The sequence below is a fragment of the Tursiops truncatus genome, chromosome 8, assembly GCF_011762595.2.
Source record: "Tursiops truncatus isolate mTurTru1 chromosome 8, mTurTru1.mat.Y, whole genome shotgun sequence".
NCBI classification, from domain to species: Eukaryota; Metazoa; Chordata; class Mammalia; order Artiodactyla; family Delphinidae; genus Tursiops; species Tursiops truncatus.
In genome coordinates this window covers 30,944,827-30,965,318 of record NC_047041.1, presented here as the reverse complement: position 1 = coordinate 30,965,318, position 20,492 = coordinate 30,944,827, and the positions used below count along the sequence as shown (strand labels likewise).

Here is a 20,492-nt window from a genome sequence, read left to right as displayed (position 1 = left end):
CTGCCCCGGCGGCGGGACGGGGCGGGGCTGAGGCGGCGGGGCGGGGCCGACACGCGGGGGCGGGGTTTGCGATTTGAAGTACCCGGACCCTCCTAGCAGCTTCCCCGTGTGACGCGCGCATGCGAGCCTCGGAATGCTCGAGCAGTTTTCTTTTTTTTCCGGAAAGGGTAGTTTTGTTTTTTTGGATAGAAGCGAGTACCTCTGCCTCTCCAGATACCGAGTACGCCGGGCTTTGCTGGGCCCGGAAGGAAGTCTTTGAAGAGTAGTTTTTAGGTGAGGCACGGAGGCTGCGTGCGGCTCAGAGTGAGAGGGAGAAGTCGCAGGCGAGGACAGCATAAAGGGAGGTACAGGAAAGAGGGTTTTTTTTCCTCCGAGTGACCCAGCCTAAGATGGGGCGGGGGTGAGGGGCTCGACAAATTCATTAAGTGCATACGTAAAACATCCATGATCTCTATACCCCAAATAACACCTCATCCTCTTCCACAGGTTCCCTGCTTCTCTGGCTAGCTAACGTGCCTAAAGAGATTATCCGAGTGGACGCGGGGGGATGGTGGCGGGGGGATTTGGAAGAACTGGTAGCTGTTCATAGGCAAGTATAGCCAGCAAGGCCGAGGCTGCACACGTCTAACCTAGTCCCTTTTCTCCTTGGTGTCTGCTGTCCCAGTTCAGATGGATTAACCTGTTTTGAATAGTTTTTGGCTAAGTTCCTCTTCAGCCCTTGGAGCCAATTCTACTCACCTGTCTTGACTTGCAGTGCTCCTACAGACTGCATTTTGTTTTTGCTAAGAAACTCCGAAGTGACCTGTAGCAACCCGTGGCTGATGCAAGAGAACGACAAAGATTGAGTCCTCATTTGGGTGGGAAACCTTCAGTTGAAAAGGATCCAGGGCACTTAAAATCCTGGTGAATCCACCCCCCTTCCCAACACTCTAAATGTTGCAGATCTAAATGATTCTCTTGGTACCTGACCCAGATTCATGCCATAAGGACCACGATATCATAGTTGTATTCCCAAAAATATGAGAGAGAGTACTTTCTGATCTCAGGTAAGGCTATCAGTATAGACATGATTAATCATGGGGATTAAGTGGGGCAGTCTGTCCTAAATTTGCAGACTCCCATCTGTTGTTTCAACCAAACTTGCAAGTACTCGTTGGCATCCACCATGGGCAAAAAGCAAGCACTGCACATTTAGCTTTTGGTTACTCCATTTGATTGGGGAATCTGGTTTAGGAATAAATTGTTCTGGTGACTGCCTATACCTTTGTTCAGGCATTTCACAATCCAGGCTCAACCTGTCTTTCCAACCTTGGTTCAGCTACCAATGAACAAGGGTGCTCTCTGGTTCTTTGGCATTTGACAGGAGTAGCAGCAGAGGTGGCTGACTTTGTTGGCAGCACTGGCAGCAACAGCAGTTTCTCAGTGGTTGCAAGATTGAGTTTCCGATGCAGAAGTGCATGGGTGGGGAACTGCAATAGAGACAGTTTCCTCACTGGACTAGTTCTGCAGTGATTTTGTGCATTATTCCTGGAGGCCTAGCGTCTGCCATGATTCTCTTTACCCTCCAGTAATTCTGAGAGCTACCCAATATCTTCAACATGCTCCTTTTCTGCTATATCAGCAAGAGTTAGCTCTTCTTTCTCAAAACTAAGAATCCTGACTTTATACGGTTCATTATGTCTTTTCCCCCTAGTAGGCTACAATTTCCATTGGTAAATTGGTAATAGCTGGTAAGGCATCTTTAAGCAGATGCTTTACCAGCTATTTACTGAGTGCTTACTGTGTGATGGGCGGTGTCCTAATAGAGCTTACAATATAGTGGCAAGACAGATACATTGACAGTTACAGTCTAGTAACGGAAACAGAGTGTGATTAGAGGCTATGATGTAGTCATGGAAAAGCACACATTGGATCCAGGGTCTGTATCTTTATATTTGTACTTGAGGGTATAACACACTTCCTGTCACATAGAAGGCATAGAAGGCATTCAGTTTCTATTCGTGGAATGAATTTTAGGTGGAGATAAACAAAGCAGCAAAACTCTGGTAATCTTCTCCCTCAATTATGTCCTTTTTAAAAATCCATCCTGTATTTCCCGTATGTCTGTATCTTTGGCTTAAGGTCACCTAAGGGTGCACCAGAGACTGGAACCATCATTTATTCATTAATCCAATCAGTCAGTATCCAAAAATTTATTGCACACATGACATGTACCAGGCGCTATTCTAGGTGCTAGGAAATAGCAGTGAATAACGCTGATCTACCTGATAGACCAAGTGAGTGGTTTCAAAGTGAGTTAGTTTCTGGATAGGAATGGCAGAAACTGCTTCTGTTATGACTGTACAAGAGATATTGAGATTTCATGTTATTCCACTGAAACTTACTTATATCCCACAGTAAGTTTTTAGTTGTAAAAAGAAAGAGGTGATAGAGGAAGGCTCATCCGGTTTGATGTCCACAGATGATTATTACTTTCTAGCTATGTATTATTACTTTCTAGCTATGTATAAATCAGTCTGTTGATAAATCCATACTTGCATGAGGAACAAATCAGAATCTACCTGGCTTTGAGACCGTGAGGTAGCTGCAAATAAGGCAAGGCAGTGGAAAGATTTAACACAGGAGTATAACTTGGCCTGTGGCCATTTCCCTGTCTCTGCCAATTTTCTGTCAACTTCCATTTTAGCAGATTGACAACATGTTATAAACTGTGATTAAGTCTTCACAATGAAAGCTGATTTTTTGGGTCCTTTCCCTCTTCTGCACCCCTGCTTCCTTTCCCTGTGTATTAGAGTCCCTGTTTTTCTCACACCTTCTTCTTCCCTCTCATTTTAGTTTTTCCTTCTTTTTTTTTGTCCCTGAGGGTACGAACTTCAGCCAGAGTGTGAATCTGTTCAATTAATCCAAAAAAAAACCGCCCCCCCAAAAACCTTACTGGGTATCTTGTGTTCAGTGCTACATAGGATTCTAAGATTAAGACAAGAGCAAAAATAAAAATAAAACAAGCAAAAAAAAAAAAGTAATGGTAAAGATAAACAAACAAAGAAAGACCAATGAGCTCCACAATTGGATTTTAATTTTGAAACAAGGAGGTCAGAGAAGAGAGTTCTGGGTGGACTAAAGTTTTAAGGAATGACTTCTCAAAAAGGAATTGGAGAGTTGTGTCTGAATCTGAAAGGTCTGGTTGAGAGAGAGGTGGTGACGGTGAGTTTTCAGTACAGATCTGGCAGGATTATGTTGTGCTATGAGGACAGTAGGAAGGTGAGATCTGAGTTCAGAGATTTCAGTGGCAGGCACTAGGAAGTCCCATGGGCCTTTCCGTTGTTAGTCCCAGGTTATTTATCAGCTCCTACTTTGACTCTTTTTGTTTCTTCTCTATAGGAGGCTATAGGGATTCAGCATACTTTCCTTTCCTGTTTGAAGTCACTGCCACCTACCCCATTCTTTGGTGTTCTTATTTCTTCAAGGCTTCATATGGAGTTAGTTGCAAGTCCCCATGCCATTCTATAGTAAGAGCTAATCACGATGGAGAAAACTGACAATAGATAAAATAGCTATTGTGAGGAAGTTAAAGAAAAATCCGAAATAAAGTTCCTAGACATTTTGTTTTTTTAAAGAACTTCACATTACCTTTTAATTAATTAATTAATTTATTTTTGGCTGTGTTTTAGGTCTTTGTTTCTGTGCGAGGGCTTTCTCCAGTTGCGGCGAGCGGGGGCCACTCTTCATTGCGGTTTGCGGGCCTCTCACTGTCGCGGCCTCACGTTGCGGAGCACAGGCTCCAGACGCGCAGGCTCAGTAGCTGTGGCTTACAGGCCTAGTTGCTCCACAGCATGTGGGATCCTCCCAGACCAGGGCTCGAACCCGTGTCCCCTGCATTGGTATGCAGACTCTCAACCACCGCGCCACCAGGGAAGCCCCAAGTTCTTAGACTTTTGATCCCTGCTCAGTATTTCCTATCTCGCATATAGGAGATGGAAGAGTAAGGCTTACCATCCATTCAACAAAAGTTTGAGCAATTGAAAACATACATACACACAAGAAACAACTAGAAATGTGTCATGCTGATAAAACACAGCAATGTGATGGAGAACAACTAGGTGGTTACTTTAGAATAAATAGGTAAGTCCTCTCTAAGTAGGTAAAAGTTAAACTGAGTCCTTAAAAGGAGCCATGTGAAAACCAGGGGAAAGTACATTTTAACCAAGCTTGATGTGTCGGGGAAACAGAAAGAAAGCAAGTGTGGCTGAAGCAGGAAGTATAAAATGAGGTTTGGGGCTTTTCAGGTTAGTTGGGTGTTAATTTAAGTATGATGAAAAGCCATTAAAGAGTAGGCAGTGGCATTTTATGATTTATATTTTTATAAAAGATTACACTAGCTGTAGAGAGGAACAAGAGTAGAAACAGGAAGTGCAGTTAGAGGCTGATGCATCGTGGGCTTGAACTAGGGTAGAAGTAGTGAAAATGGAAGAACTGAATGGATTTGGGATGTGGATTGAGTGTGGAGTCAATTGGATGTGGTGTTTGAGGGAAAGAGAAATTAAGGCAAAATCCTAAGTTTGTGGCTTGAGAACTGGATGAGTGGTAGCTCTACATCCCTTATCCTGGAATATTCAGTCACACTTTCTGAACTCCATCCCACTGTCCTTCTGTCCTTCTGAGTCTCTGCATACAGAGATAGCCAGGGAGAACAAAAAGTTTCAGTGATTATCTGTTGGTGCTTACTCGACCCATGTCAAGTAGTATTAAGTGTTACTTAAGTCTGCTGTCACCTAGGAGTAGTGCACTTTGGATATTACTGGACTGGGGGAAGAGATGAAATAAGAAATATAGTTAAACAGATGTAACTGTCGTTTGGAGGACCATATCATAGTGTTGGGGAAAGAAAACAAAGACTCCAACAAAAGACCCCTCTGTACCAATATAGAAGAGAGAGAGAATGTAATTTTACTATTAGGTAAGCATTATCAGTGATAACATGCATATAAGATATCACAAAAGTGAATACAAAATTTGGAGAAATTTCCACACAGATTTATGCAGAAAGTAGAAGAGAGAAAAATGAAAACTTATCTCTGTGAGAGACAAGATGATGTACCTTGTAATTGTCTCATTATACCCATGAGAGACCTCTGACCTAATTCCAGAGTAAATGTTTACAGTTTCAAGGGTCAGAAAGCCTGTGACTCTGCTTTGTAAGATCAAAAGATCAGACCATTTTTATCAGCCTATTATATGCCCTCAAGGTGACACCCCAAAGAGGAGAGGGTGGGTAGGCCGTGACCTCCATCCTCAAAGAAAATTTCATCATTTTACCTTTACAACTTGTCACATTTTTTTCCAAAGAACTTTCATGTAGCCCACCCCAAATAAATAATATATGAGAATTTCATTACGTGATGAGAATAAAAGAAAGGACAGTACATTATAAGCACTTGTGATTTCTCCCACTTCCTCCGCCTTCTTCTCCCCCAGTCCTAACTCCTGGGTCTCCTTCCAAGAGAGGGGCTGAGTGTGCCTGCTCTATTCCTGAACTTTCCTGAAAGAGAATCAGAGACAGGAGAGAGGGGCTGAGCTGAAGAAGTAAGAATGAATGCCAAGATGATACAAATGACTGTAATTTTTTGGCTGAAAGGAAGAAGAAATAGAAGATAAAGGGGATGAAAAGAAAACCAAGAACCACAAGGGATGAAGCTGAGAGAGAATTTTTGGTGAAGATTTTGAGACTGGGCCTTTAAGTCAGCTGTGGACTTGAAATGTACTGAAGTGAAAAGAATGGGGCCAAGGAGGTTTTAAGAAGTGCTACTGGGCTTCCCTGGTGGCGCAGTGGTTGAGAGTCCGCCTGCCGATGCAGGGAACACGGGTTCGTGCCCCAGTCCGGGAAGATCCCACATGCCACGGAGCGGCTAGGCCTGTGAGCCATGGCCGCTGAGCCTGTGCGTCCGGAGCCTGTGCTCCGCAACGGGAGAGGCCACAACAGTGAGAGGCCCGCGTACCGCAAAAAAAAAAAAAAGTGCTACTGTGGGTTACAAGTTGAATTACCTATAGTATTCAAGTAATGGAAGTAAAGATTCAAATGACTTTTAAATTATCTTTGATTATGGAACCAAATTCTGTGGAGTGTGAAGCCCTGCCGAGACTGGGTCCTGCAGTGCCTGAATTGGGCTACCCCTTATGGAGACTCTGAGGGGTGTTAACCTTGAAGATGGTATGAAATCAGTAATAATCATTCAGAAGTTCTTTACTGAATACCAACTGTATTTGTAGCACTCTATGAGGCACAGAGGGAGAAACAAAATAGTGCATCGTGTGGCCATGTCCATATGGACAGGTAAGTAAGAACATACCACCAAAAGGGATGTCATAAGACTGTGAGGGCTGAGACTTGGTAGGAAGGAGTGTTAACTCTATGTTGGGTGCTTTCCTAGACTTTAATATCTACTTTTCCTTATTCTGTTTTTTAAGCTTACTCCCCAAATTGTAATAATTTTCTTAAGCTTTAAGATTCTATCATTTCGACCATGTATACCAAACAAAAACACCATGTTTAGGACAACTAGCATGGAAAAAAGTACTAAAAAGTGAATATTTTTCAGGTTGACAGTTCTCTAGGTGACCCTTTCTTTTTCCTTTCCACTTTTCTGAATTTTCCAACTCCTCTAAAATAAGTCTTTATTGCATTTCAAGGAATTTTTTTTTAAAAAGCCCTTAGTTCAGAATGTTAAGACTAATAATGATACAAAAATGTTTCTATGATTATTCTACAATTAGGTACTAGGCTTAAGACAAGTATGACTTAATTTTCTCTTAGAGCTTAGACCTGAAGAAGAAAAACAAAATTCTCTCCATTTTGGAGAGCAAAATCCAGAACTTAATTCAAATTCTTTCTTCCAATATATCAATTTATCTATTTCCAATGACCCACTCTTTGTGTAGACAATACTGCAATTTGCCTAGTCATCTGAGTTAAATCCTAGTGGAGTTAACCTTTGAAAGAGGACTGTATTGGGAGTCAAGATACTTGGTTTCTGATGTCAGCTCTGCAGTTGACTTTCTGTGTATATGGTCAAGCTATCTAACAAGTTTTACCCTTGCTTTCTTCATCTTAAAAATGAGGGATTTACATGCATTGTTGGTAGGAATGTAAAATGGTGTGGCTGATGTAGAAAACAGGTTGTCAGTTCTTCAAAAAGTTAAATACAGAATTACCATATTACCCAGAAGTTCTACTCTTAGGTATATATCCAAAAGAATAAAAAATGGACTCAAACATATTTTTATACAAATGTTCACAGCAGCATTATTCACAATATCCAAAAGGTAGAAACAACCCACGTGTCCATTAACAGAGGTAAACAAAATGTGCTATATGCATACAAATGGTTCTGAAGACAGTTCCATAGTGGCAGCAGAGGGGGGTTTCCCAACAAACAATGCTTTCACACCAGTTAGGTATCCTGCAATTTAACTCAATTTTGATACTGCCTACCAGGAGATGGCATCAGATTCCACAGGTCAGGGGTTCAGTTCTACAAGGCTACCCTGTACTTCACATGCCAATCAGAAGTCCAGGTTGTTACCTGTGCTTCTGACCAACTGGCTGTAAATCAGAGGTTCCCATGACCCCCTCTTTGGGTTCAATTTGCTAGAGTGGCTCACAGAACTCAGGAAACCAATTTATGTACTAGATTATGGGTTTATTATAAAAGGATATAACCCAGGAACAACTAGACAGAAGAGCTGCATAGGGCAAGGTATGGGGAAAACGTGCTGAGCTTTCATGCCCTCTCCAGGTGCATCACTCTCTCTCAAATCACATGTTCACCAAGCTGGAAACTCTTCAAACAATGTCCTTTTGGGTTTTTACAGAGGCTTCCTTAAATACTCACAGTTGATTAAATCAATAGACATTGGTGATGATTCAACATCTAGCCCCTCTCCCCTCTCTGGAGGTCAGGGGGATGGAGCTGAAAGTTCCAAACCTCCAGTCACAGGGTTGGTTCCCCTGGCAACCAGCATCCATTCTTAGGTGACCTAGGGGCATTCCAAAAATCACCTCATTAACATAACAAAAGAAGCCTTTATTTCTCACACCACTTAGAAAATTCCAAGTGTTTTAGAAGCTTTTGTGCTAGTAATGGGAACAAAGACCAAATACATGTTTCCTAATATGAATCACAATATACAATGAAATATTACACAGTTGTAAAAAGGAATGAAGTTCTGATACATGCTGTGCTGTGGATGAACCTTAAAAATATTTAGCTAAGTGAAATAAGGCAGACACAAAAGGACAAATATTATATGATTCCATTTATGTGAGGTACCCTGAATAGGTAAATTCATAGACAGAAAATAGATAAGAGGTTACCAGGGACTGGGGGAGGGTGGGGTGGGGAGTTATTGTTTAATGGGTACAGAGTTTCTGTTTGGGGTGATGAAAAAATTTTGGAAAGAGCTGGTGGTGATGGTAATGAAACTGTGCAACTCAGACTGGGACTTGAACCCATGTCCCAGGACTCGAACCCAGCCAAAACCCAGATGGAGACTTGAACCCACGTCTTTTAATTGAGATCACACACCTGGTCTCAGGACTTAATGAAGCTCAGGTTCTTGATGTCTCATTGCAAAAAGAATTCAGTGAAAGACAAAGTGTTAGATAAGAAGTGGATTTATTTAGAGAGAAAAATACTCCACAGACAAAATGGACATCTCAGAAGGCAACAGGCCCCAAAATATGGCATGGTTAGTTTTTATGGACTGGGTAATTTCATAGGCTAATGAATGGGAGGATTATTCCAATTATTTCAGGGAAGGGGCAGTAATTTCCAGGAATTGGGCCACCACTCACTTTTCTTATTTTTTTTGAAATTTTGGATTTTATTTTATTTTTTATATAGCAGGTTCTTATTAGCTATCTATTTTATACATATTAGTGTATATATGTCAATCCCAATCTCCCACCGCTCACTTTTTGACCGTTTATGGTTGGCCTCAGAATTGTCATGGCACTGGTGGGTGTGTCATTTATCTTGTTAATGTATTACAATGAGCATATAGTGAGGCTCAAGGTCTACTGGAAGTCGAATCTTCTGCCATCTTGGACCGAGTTGATTCTAACCAGTCCTTGTCATGTCCTATGGCTATGTCATTTTTTTTAAAGCTTGTGCCCTGCCCCCTTCCCTCCTGCTTCATTTGCATAGCATTGTGAATGTAATTAAGGTCACCAAACTGTACACATAAAAATGGCTAAAATGGCAAATTTTATGTTATATATATTTTGTTACTATAAAAAATTGATATTTTAATGAGATTTAAAAAAATATGTTTGAACTCTAATGTTCTATAATACCATGGCCAAAGTGCTAATGGAAGAAGAGGGAACTGATCTGGGTGATGAAGGATGTGTCTGTCAGAATTAGTCCACTAGAACTCTGTGGAGACAGTGAAACCCAAAAATGGCAAATGGGAGGCTGCAGGCCACATCCAGCTAGGAGATGTGTTTTGTTTGGCTTGTGCAATGTTTACCAACATAGCATTTATTTATTTATTTTTAAAAATATTTATTTATTTTGTTGCACCAGGTCTTAGTTGTGGCACTTGGGCTCCTTAGTTGCAGCATGTGAACTCTTAGTTGCAGCATGCATATGGGATCTAGTTCCCTGACCAGGGATCGAAACCAGGCCCCCTGCATTGTGAGTGCAGGGTCTTATCCACTGTGCCACCAGGGAAGTCCTCCAACATGAAATTTAAGATTTTAAGAAATCGGTTGTTAAAATGTAAAACCTGGGTGTATTGCTATTAAAAATTCTGGTTTATGGGCTTCCCTGGTGGTGCAGTGGTTGAGAATCTGCCTGCTAATTGCAGGGGACACAGGTTCGAGCCCTGGTCTGGGAGGATCCCACATGCCACAGAGCAACTAGGCCCGTGAGCCACAACTACTGAGCCTGTGCTCTGCAACAAGAGAGGCTGCGATAGTGAGAGGCCCGCGCACCACGATGAAGAGTGGTCCCTGCTTGCCACAACTAGAGAAAGCCCTCGCACAGAAACGAAGACGCAACACAGCAAAAATTAATTAATTAATAAACTCCTACCCCCAACATCTTTAAAAAAAAAATTCTGGTTTCTGATTTCCTTTGAAATATTAAAAGATCTGATAACACCAGATCCATCTTCTCACTTAGCTGGAGTTTTGAAGTAGCTGCTCCCTTTAAGCAGTACACACTCTCCAAATAGTCCCTCTGGTCCTTGCTGTCTTATTCCCAGCTGGCCTCATTAATCTGTTACTTTCCAGCCTCCTCTGGCATTTGTATTTGTGGCCCCTAGCATAAATCAATGATCAGGTGAATTATTTCTGAGAGCCCTCTGCTTGGTTTGTCAATTTCTTTTAAAAAAGTGTTGTCAACTAAAAAAAAAAAATACACAACCTAAAAGTTGAAAATTATGTTTTATTCGGTGGACTTACTGAGGACTTAAGCCTGGGAAACACACTCTTAGATAGCTCTGAGGAGCTAGCTGTTCCAAAGAGGTACAGGAGTAGCCAGGATATATGAGTTTTTGCAATATACAGGTAGTTGGAACATCAAAAGATTACTGTTAATTAAAGAAAACCAGACATCTCAAGTTAATGAATTTAGCCCTTCTTTACATATGGGAAGGTGCAAGAGCCTGGGCTCATTAAAATCATTCCTTTGATATGCACCTTAACTGTTTAGGGCCAGTATCCTGTTCTTTCCCATCTTGAGTTCCCTCAGGGTGTACAGTTGGAGGTGTCTGCAGTTGATGGCTTGATGGCTGCAGCATCCTTTGTTTCCTGATAACAGGTGACATTCTTCGTACACAGTGTTAAAGGAATTTCATTTTTCCTTTCTTACCTCTTCTAAAACATGGAATGACTGTTTTATGCTACCACATAAGGTTTCAGGTTTTGGTAACTGACACAAATACGTGTGAATAATTTTGTGAGCATAGAGTTCTAAAGAATACTTAAAGAGATAATTCATGCATGCAGTTCCTGAAAGTTTGATCACTGCTTTTGTGAATCTTCAAACATTTTATAACTACTTTAATTAGGTTTATTTTTTATTTCAGAAAAGTCAAAAGTATTACGTTGATGTTGCAAGAAAATTTAAACAATGCATAGAAATACACAACAGGAAAAGCCCTTCCTGCTTTACCTCCCTAGGGGAAACCGCAGTTAGCAGTTGGGTGTTTTTCTTTCCAGACCTTTGTTTTTGTTTGTATGTTCGTGTTTTTTTTTTTTTTTTTTTTTGCGGTACGCGGGCCTCTTACTGTTGTGGCCTCTCCCATTGCGGAGCTCCGGACGCGCAGGCTCAGCGGCCATGGCTCACGGGCCCAGCCGCTCTGCGGCATGTGGGATCTTCCCGGACCGGGGCACGAACCGGTGTCCCCTGCATCGGCAGGCGGACTCTCAACCACTGCACCACCAGGGAAGCCCGTATGTTTGTTTTTATGTTTGTTTTTGCACATAGACTTATGTAGAAATTTGTGTATTTATATGAACACAGAAACATGGAACACGTCTTTTTTCCCCACAAAAAAGAAATTATACTACATTTACTGCTTTGCAACTTGCTTTTTTCTGACAATATATTGTGATCATTTTCCCATACCTACACATATAGATATGGTTCATTCTTTATGATGGCTATGTAGCATCAGAGTATGAATATAATTTACTTAAACATCTCACTTTTGACATATTTAGGTTATCTCTGATTTCTACTAATATAAATTTAATGGCACTGTGAACATTCTTCAGCCAATATCCTGGCAATATGGAAAAAGTTATTCTGAAGAGTAGATTCTTAGAAGTGGGCTTATTTAGTAAGGAATGTGTGTTTTAAAAATTTTGATCAGTATTGTAAAGTACCTTTTAAAATTTACATTCCCACCATTGCTGACACTGAATATTATCTGTCTCTGCCTTTTGCCAGTGTGGTAGGCAAATGATGGTGTCTCATTTTGTTCCATTTGCATTTCCCTCTTTATTAACTAAGATGGCACATCATTGTCTATTTCATTAGCCATTTGTATTTCCTTTACTGTGAACTATCTGTTTTTGTCCTTAGTTGCTTAACTCTTGTTTGATCTATGTACATGAAAGTATGTAATCGGGAAATAGATCTGTATGTCTGCATACTAAGAGAGGTTTCAAAACCTGGCTCCTGGCTTGCAGTGTATGTGTGCTCTTGTTCCTTGCTAGTGTGTTAGCTTCCTCTTGTTGTGGCTTGTAGTTATACCTCAGTCAACCATCAGACAAACAACATTTGTTTTTTGCCCAGAACAACTAGCTAGGTACAGTGTGTAACTTAAAGAGAAATTAAAAAAAAAAATGGGTCTCTTACTGGCCTTTAGAAGATCATAATCCAATGGATGTAAAATGTACATGGAGGCAAGTACAACAATAAAAATGAAAATTCCTTGCCTTTGATCAGTGCTTTACAGTTTAGATTCTTCTGATAAAGAAGACAAGAACATAAGTAGTGAAAATATTAGATTAAAAAAGATAAGTACCATAACACTGTAATAGCAGTTTGGGGGATATAGAGATAAGTTGGGAGCATGGGGCTTGGGATTGTGGAACAGCAGAGTATTCCAAGAAGGACGACGGAGAAATGAAAGATGAGATGGAAAGGATTTTTATGGGTGGAAGAAAACCATGTGAAGAAACAGGACAAAAGGGTGAGAGTCTATCTTGGAAAGAAAGATCAGTTTCCTTTGGATTTGAGCATGGCATTTGGAATGCTTGGGAAGTGACCGTAGGAGTGAAGAATCCCTTACTAACTTTTCTTTGAGTATCATACTCTTGTTAACTCAATATCAAGGTTATATCATAATTTTTTTATCAGCCACATCTCACTGCTGGTTTATGTTGAGTTTGAGAGAAACTTAAATCGTCTGCTGTTTTCACACAGACCTTGTCTGTGACCACAGAAGGAAGATGCCATAACTGAACCATCCTGTCCCTGACTCACATCCGTTAACTCATTGACTCCTTCATTTGTCTAACCTTTACAACATTCCAAAGACAGGTATGGCCTACCTGCTAAGCATTAGGACCATGCTAGGTGCTGGGGAGACAAAGATGAACATGGCAAATTCCCTTCCCTGTGGAAGTTTCAGGCTGGAATAAGTGAAGCCCTTAAACACTTAGCTAGCTAGAACACCATGAGCATCCCAGTCTCAGAGAGAGCATGTCCAGACCTGAATCAATTTGAGGATCTCCTGATCTTCACTCTTGTTAATGAGGACTAACTTCGCTGAGAGGGGCTGCCAAGTGGCCTGCTGGTACCTGAGACTCAAGGGACTAGTGAGATGAGCTGAGTCTGGGAGGTGGTAATTCCCATTCTCATCAGGACAGCCTTAGTTTTATTTCTATTGTATTTTGCTATATCTGTTCACAGAAGATGAGTATGCTTCAGTGGAAGGAGGAAGTTTTACTGAGGGTTGAAACATTTTTTTTCTTGCTAACCAGGTGGTTCACATGACCCTCTAGCATATTAGAAAGATGGTGTGGCACTAATGATGGCGGCATTATAATCCAATCTAGTTAAACCTATTTCTCCTTTGAAGATACTTTTGCTCAAATTGCTTGGTTTTGTATTATTTGTTTTATTGTTTGTTTTATTAATATAGAAATCCAGCAAGTTCAAAACGTTTTCACCTAAGTTTATTATTGTTACATTTATAATTTACATATCAAATAACTCAGGTGGTGTGAATTCAGATGGTGTGAATAAATAAAACTTTGGCTTCAGGATTAAGGAAGTAAATGAATAAGTGTTAGAGTGTTGTGTTAGAAGGCCTCATTTCTGCCACTTCTAATTGTGGAGCCCAAGTCACAAACTTACAGCCCCAATTTCCTCCTAGGTAAAAGGGAGAGGATTCATTTGACAAAGGAGTCTTTAATGTCCTATCCAGCGGCCAAAACAACAGCAACATGGAACCAAACCCATGAATTCAAGGGATGAAAGCGTGAGCTGACCCCAGAGATGTGCTGCCCACCTTCTTGGTTAAACATACTCACTGTGAGGTCTGACAGCCTGACTTTGAATCTGGGCCTTCCTCCATCACAAGCCTACGTAAGTTCCCTTACGCTGGGCTGCACCCCGCAGGCCTGCAAGCACTGTACTTGCCCAGCCTCAAGACCGAAGGAAGAGACCAGAGTCAGCAACAGAGACATCAGTGGTTTAATGGATGGGGGATCTTACATGTCTGAAATAAGGTCCTGGAGTGACACCCTACCGTGTGCAGCCGATGGCCGGCAGGACATGGCAGCAGTCTTCGCTTCAGGGGAGAGAAGAAGGTTACCGGTCAAAGGGGGAATTAATGTCAGGTGGGCTCACTGGTTACCAGGGAAACCAGCAGAGGAGCACTCTCCTCATTGCTCCTTTGATAAGCTATCATAGTGGAGATGTTTTGATCTAAAGTTTTGAACTATCACTAGCTGGGACCAGGTGCAAGTATGTAGGCATTTACTGATTAGGATCTATAATTAAGAGGGAAAGTCAGTTAGATGAGTAGGGTGTAGGTGAAGCAGGAACTGGTTGACCAGGGGGTGTACAGAAAGCAAGATACAGCCATGTTGGGTGGCCCAATCATATATTTTAGCTTCTCAGAACTTCCATTCCTTAAACTGTAATATGAGAATAATAATACTACCTGTGTTACAGTGACGTTAGAAAAAAAAGATAATTCATAGAAAGTCCTTACTGTTATGCCTGGCACAGTAAGTGTTCAGTGTTAATTCTTTTATATAAAACACTTAGGTCTGGTTTCTCTAAGGTTCGTATGGGTATGGCTTTTATATGGTTTTTGAGCCAATGAAGCACAGGCCTCTAGGATTATGTGAAAAAAAGTTACTAATTTATAAATGTTGTCACTGACAGGTGCCAGGTAGTTACACTAATTTTAATAATTTAATCATATTACAGTTTTAATGGTATAAAAAATATAACACTATGTGGCAAGCTATGTTCTAAGAGCATTACATATATTAACTAATTCAGTCCCTAATGTTAAAAAATTCAGCCCAGTAAGTTTGAAGATCTAATTGGCCTTAATGAATGATTCATGAATCAGGCAGCATCCCGTCTAGAAAACAGAAAGGCACTCTGAGGGGTTGTACTAAATGGTAGGTTTTTATAGGAAGAAGTGTGGGATGAGGAAGCTATTAGCAAAAGAAAAGAAAGGATATCTTTTTGCGGGGAGGAGAGAGAAGGGCAAGGGTTTTATCATGTAGATTGCCTCTTATTCCTCTGGGGATGGGGGAGAATGGAGAGGGCCCACTGTGGCAGATTACCTCCTTGATACTGACCAGGAAATTCCAGACTGGATGAATAAGATTACATTTCTGGGGAAGGCTGAAACTGCAGTTCGGTTAGGTATTAAATCTATGTTTGGCATCATGGTCTTTAGCAGAAGTGATGCCATTTTGGGCCTGTGGTTTTCTCTTTAATACTAACAGGAGGGTACTATTATTATCACCTGCATTTTACACATGAGGAAGTTCAAGATACAGGTCTCCCAGCTAAGTGGCAATGAGTGTTTGAGCACAGGAAGTTTGGGTCCAGAACTCATGCTCTTAACTACTCTGCTCTACTGATTACTTTATGAAAATTGCTCATACTCCTGACCACTTACTTGCTTTAGTCAAAGGTTAGAAAATTGTAAGACGCCTGGGAAAACTTAGACAAATTAATCATGAAATATGAGAAGGAAAATCTTATAGACTAAGACATTAAAATATCCTACAATAATAAAGATAGAAGACGCTAAATAAAGGAAAGATTTTTGAATGAAAACAGTGGAAGTCCGTAAGAATAGTAAATAAAACTACCAGTCAGAGACTTGTGTTTCTGGCAAAATGGCAGTCTAGATATCTTGCTTGACTCTCACAATAAAAATGCTGGATAAAGGATAAAAGGACATTTAGAAAACAATAAATGGATGAGGAAGTTAGGAATTTTAGAGGCTAAAAAGTAAGTGAAAGCAGAAACACAAAAAGGTCAACAAATTGGCTTTAACTGTGGGAACATTTGCCAAACCAAGCTCTGGTTTTCAAGTGATAGGGTTTAGGACATGCTATCCTAAAATATGACGTCTTGGTATATTGAATATTTTAAGTTGAAGGAGTCCGAGAAAATGGCAGAAGCAGGAGGGTGTCTCTGACCTTCCCCTGGCCCTTCCCGCATTAAGCAGGTCATGAGACCCTCATGTGAGAGAGACATAACAAGAAAGGTAGACATATTTCCTGTCCTTCCAAAGCTTACAGTCTGACTCTCGGAGTGGGCTCTTTTTATTCCCAGATAGCAAACAAGGCAAATGAAGCTCAGAGAGGCTAATAGTCACATAATTATTGAGTGGAAAAACTATATTTGTCTCAATCTTTAGCCCTTTCTCTTTCTACCACACAGGCTACTTATTGAAGGTTTGTGTTAATGAAGGCTTTTGGGTTGCAAGTGACAGAAAAGGAACTCAAACTACCTTAAACCAAAAAGGAATTTTTTTGTTTTATGAAACCAAGCCCGAGACAGGGAAGAGAATGTGCTGGCTTCAGGGATGACCTCGCCCAGGGAATCCCACAGTTTTGGGAGTCTCTCCTCTGCACTCTTGTTCTCATTCTTGTTCTATCTCTATGTCTCTCTGAATTTTGAATTTATTTTTTTCCCCATGTACTGGGGAAAAAATTTTTTTCTCCATGTACTGGGGAATACGCTACTGGTAATCTATACCATGTCCTAATGACTCACAACAAAGGAAAAAGAGCAACTTCCCTGCTACCTATAGTTAGAACAATTCTGGGGAAAACTGATTTATTCTACATGGGTAATGAACACACCACTGGATCCATCACTGAGGCCAGAAGGGTGAGGTATTTTGATTGGCTCTTATGTCGCTTACCAGCTTCTGTAGCCAAGGATGACAAAGCCTATTATCAAAAGGAGGGGAAATGGCACAAATGTGGCTGCCAAAGGGACCATGAATGGTGCCAACATTTAGTAAGTACCTGATAAATGTTAAGTGAAGAACAAATTCTCACAAGTGCGTAGTACAGCACCTTTGCATCAATATTTATTAATGACATTGCACTAGAGTTTTCAAATGCTATATTGATCAGGTTTGTTCTACTATGATGGCTTCTAAAAAATTAATTGGAAAGGCTGTCCTGTTTTATTCTTGTCTAAATAACATTCGATATATATGTTCCTTGAATTAAAAAAAAATCACGCATAAAAGTCCTTGTACTTTTTGTGGAATAGGTTTTGAAATAGAATGCTAATATTTATTTAGAATTGTTTCCTGGGAATTGGGTGTATTTAAATGTGCACAATTAATAACATATGGTAGACACTCAAAATATGTTAGTTTCCTCTCTCTTCAACTGGAAAACAGAGGAGATTGTAATGTTGGAGATGCTTGAGAAAGAGCACAATATATTGAAAGCAGACTTTTCTAAAGATTAATGTGATAGCAGCATTGAAAAAGAAAAGTATTAGAAAAGTCCTGGAGGACGATGCGTCTCAAACAATTTGTAATGGAGTATCAGTTTCTTTTTTTCTTTTTTAAATCTATTGCAGATCATTTGTAAGATATAATTACAAATTACTAGAAAAATAAAATTTAAACAACTGGTATACAAAATATAAGCAATCTTCTATTATTAGATTCAACAGACATAAAATTACTGTCTCAAATGGTTGTCAATGTTTCTAAACAACAAATCCTAATGTTTACCTTGCATTGGTCTGGGAACAAACTGTTCATGGAAGGGTACTGGTCCCCACTGACTAGGAGGTTGTGCAATAATTCTTATGTCAATGCCGTCCAGTCAAAGACCACAGGAACACATCTGTTCCTGAGAAAGGTGGTTATTACTTGTAGCAAGATGAGTTACACACCCTGCAACATCTTAGTAAGAACAGTAATATCCCCCCCATCCTCGGGGGATACGATCCAAGACTCCCAGTGGATGCCTGAAACTGTGGATAGTACTAAACCATATACATACTGCATTTTAAAAAAAATACATACATACCTATGATAAAGTTTAATTTATAAGTTAGGCCTAGTAAGAGATTAACAACAGTAACTAATAATAAAATAGAATACTTATAACAATATACTATAATAAAAGTTATGTGAATGTGGTCTCTGTCTCAAAATATCTTATTGTACAAATTTAAGATGCCTTTTCCATCTTAACTAAGCACTTATCATGCACTGTGTTTATAACTTCTTCAGTTTGAGGTGCAGCAGCAAAACTGGCATGAATTTCTTTTTCCTTTTTCACAATTTCATGGATAGAAGACTTGTTCTTACTGTAGATCTTAGCAACCTCAGCATACTATTTCTTATGTCGAAAACTTTCACCTTTTCACTTAAAGGAAGCACTTTGCCTCTACTCTTGGGCAGATCTGAATTGCCAGCATCATTACTCTTGAACTTGGGGACCACTGTTAAGTAAGGGTAACTTGAATACAAACACTGATACCGTGACCAGTCGATCTGATAACTAAGTTGGGTACTAAGTGACTAAGGGGCAGGATAGCTGGACAAAGGAAGGATTCATGTCGTGGGTGGGATGGAGCAGACAGTGTGAGATTTCATTATGCTACTCAGAACCACACACAATTTAAAACTTATGAATTGTTTATTTTTGAAAATTTCCATTTGATATTTTTAGACTGAGGTCGACCACAGGTAACTGAAACCACTAAAGTGAAACTGCAGATAAGTGGGGGCTTATGTAATTAGAAAGGACTTATTTTAGGATTTGGGCTTGTGTCAGGTAATATTGAGAGATGGGGCTTTGTCTGGGATTGGATGCTGTCAGGAAGTGGGGGCAATTCTATGATTGGGTATCTTATAAGTCTTATTGGAAAGGGGCAGGAATAAAAAGAGCCTAAACTTTAACTGGCAAAGAGGCAGTGGCCGCTTATATTAGCTAGGATGGAAAATATTTTGGTTATTTTTGTGGTTTGGACATGTTCCTGTTTTTGTGTGTGTTCAGATGTGATTTCGGACTGGGTTTGTTTTTGTCTTGATCACAGAGTGGCCTGATCTGATGATGTTCTGTGAAATTGAATATGTTCTACACCAAGACCTAAGCCGTGAGTGCCAGATCAGCTCCCAGATGTCAGTGACTACTTTTCTGTTTCTCACCTCTGTAAGGTGACAAGGGCCTGTCTAAGGGTAAGAACATTGCATTTGAAATGTAAAGGAAAGGATGTGGTGAACTGCTATTACAATACAGTGTCAATCCTCAAACTTTAACGTGCATCAGAGTCACCTGGCAGACTAGTTAAGACACAAAATGTTGGGCCTCACCCCCCAGAGTTTCTGATTCAGTAGGTCTGGGGTAGGACTTGATAATTTGCATTTCTAATCAGTTCCCAGGTGTTGCTGATGCAGCCAGACCACACTTTGAAAACCACTGAAGAAGATGGAAGTATCAAAGGTGAGGATGATTACAGGGAAAGAAAAGACCTATTGTAGTTAGCTGCAATTCCCAAGATAAAAATCTACCACTTTGTCCTGGTAATACTCTGATGCAATTCTGACACTGGACTGCACTGTGCATTTTCCTGTTTTAAATTACAAATCTTTGAAGGGGAAGTTCACAGAGGAAAATTCTCTCCAAAAATAATTTGTGCAAATTGTTGACTACTAAAGTTTGTACTTAACGTGAAAGTAAAATGTATGTGTTTATTACCCATTTTCCAGGAAGTTTCCAATTACAAATAGGCAGATCCATTTTAGAAAAATGGGTTAGAAAACGAGCTCTTCAACTGGATTATCTGCAAATTGGCTTATTTGCAAATAGACGTTGTACCTACTAAAAGCAACCCTTACCATCCCTCTGTTAATTATTCTACTCCATCAATTTTAAGACAGAATTCCTTAAAAGGTATGTAACTGCCCATGCCTTTGAAATATTTAAATGTCTTTCCTAAAAATTTGACTTTGTTTACTCAATTTTGTTCATTCTTTTCTGGGATAAGAAAAAGTGGTAAATAGAAAAGAGGAATGGTAAATCGGGGTGGGAATGGGTGATCCCTTCTTGTTCCAAAAAATTGGTTTTAATTTAATTTCCTCTATATTTGCCTGATATGGGGTAAAAGAAAAAAGTGGCATGGACCTCTTGTGGTTCAGCTGGGTTGCCTCTGTCATATAATGTACATTGAGATTCAGTTAGTTCTTGAACTAAAAAAAATTAAGTATCATGCAAAGAATCTGTATAAGAACTTAATAAAATGATTTTTATAGCTCTTATAACAAGTTATAAACCATTTTATTAACTCTCTCTTTAAAAGGCTACCAAGAATCTGGTGATTCATGAAAAACAGCTTCAACAAGTGTAAATTATTGCTTATAGAATTAGGAAACTTGGCCTTCTTTTTAAAATAATTTCATCACATCTCTAGAGAGAATAGTCTTTGGCAGAGAGCTAGATTCTGCAAATCTAA

The 20,492-nt window shown here is 40.0% G+C and overlaps 1 long non-coding RNA gene across 1 annotated transcript; it reads left to right on the top strand.

The window, feature by feature from the left end:
- Positions 1-190: 190 nt before the first annotated feature.
- Positions 191-20,285, top strand: LOC109548051 (uncharacterized). The gene is made up of 4 exons (XR_004527838.2): positions 191-273; positions 13,894-14,105; positions 19,077-19,218; positions 19,416-20,285. It is a non-coding gene; the product is annotated as an uncharacterized lncRNA (long non-coding RNA).
- Positions 20,286-20,492: the final 207 nt, after the last annotated feature.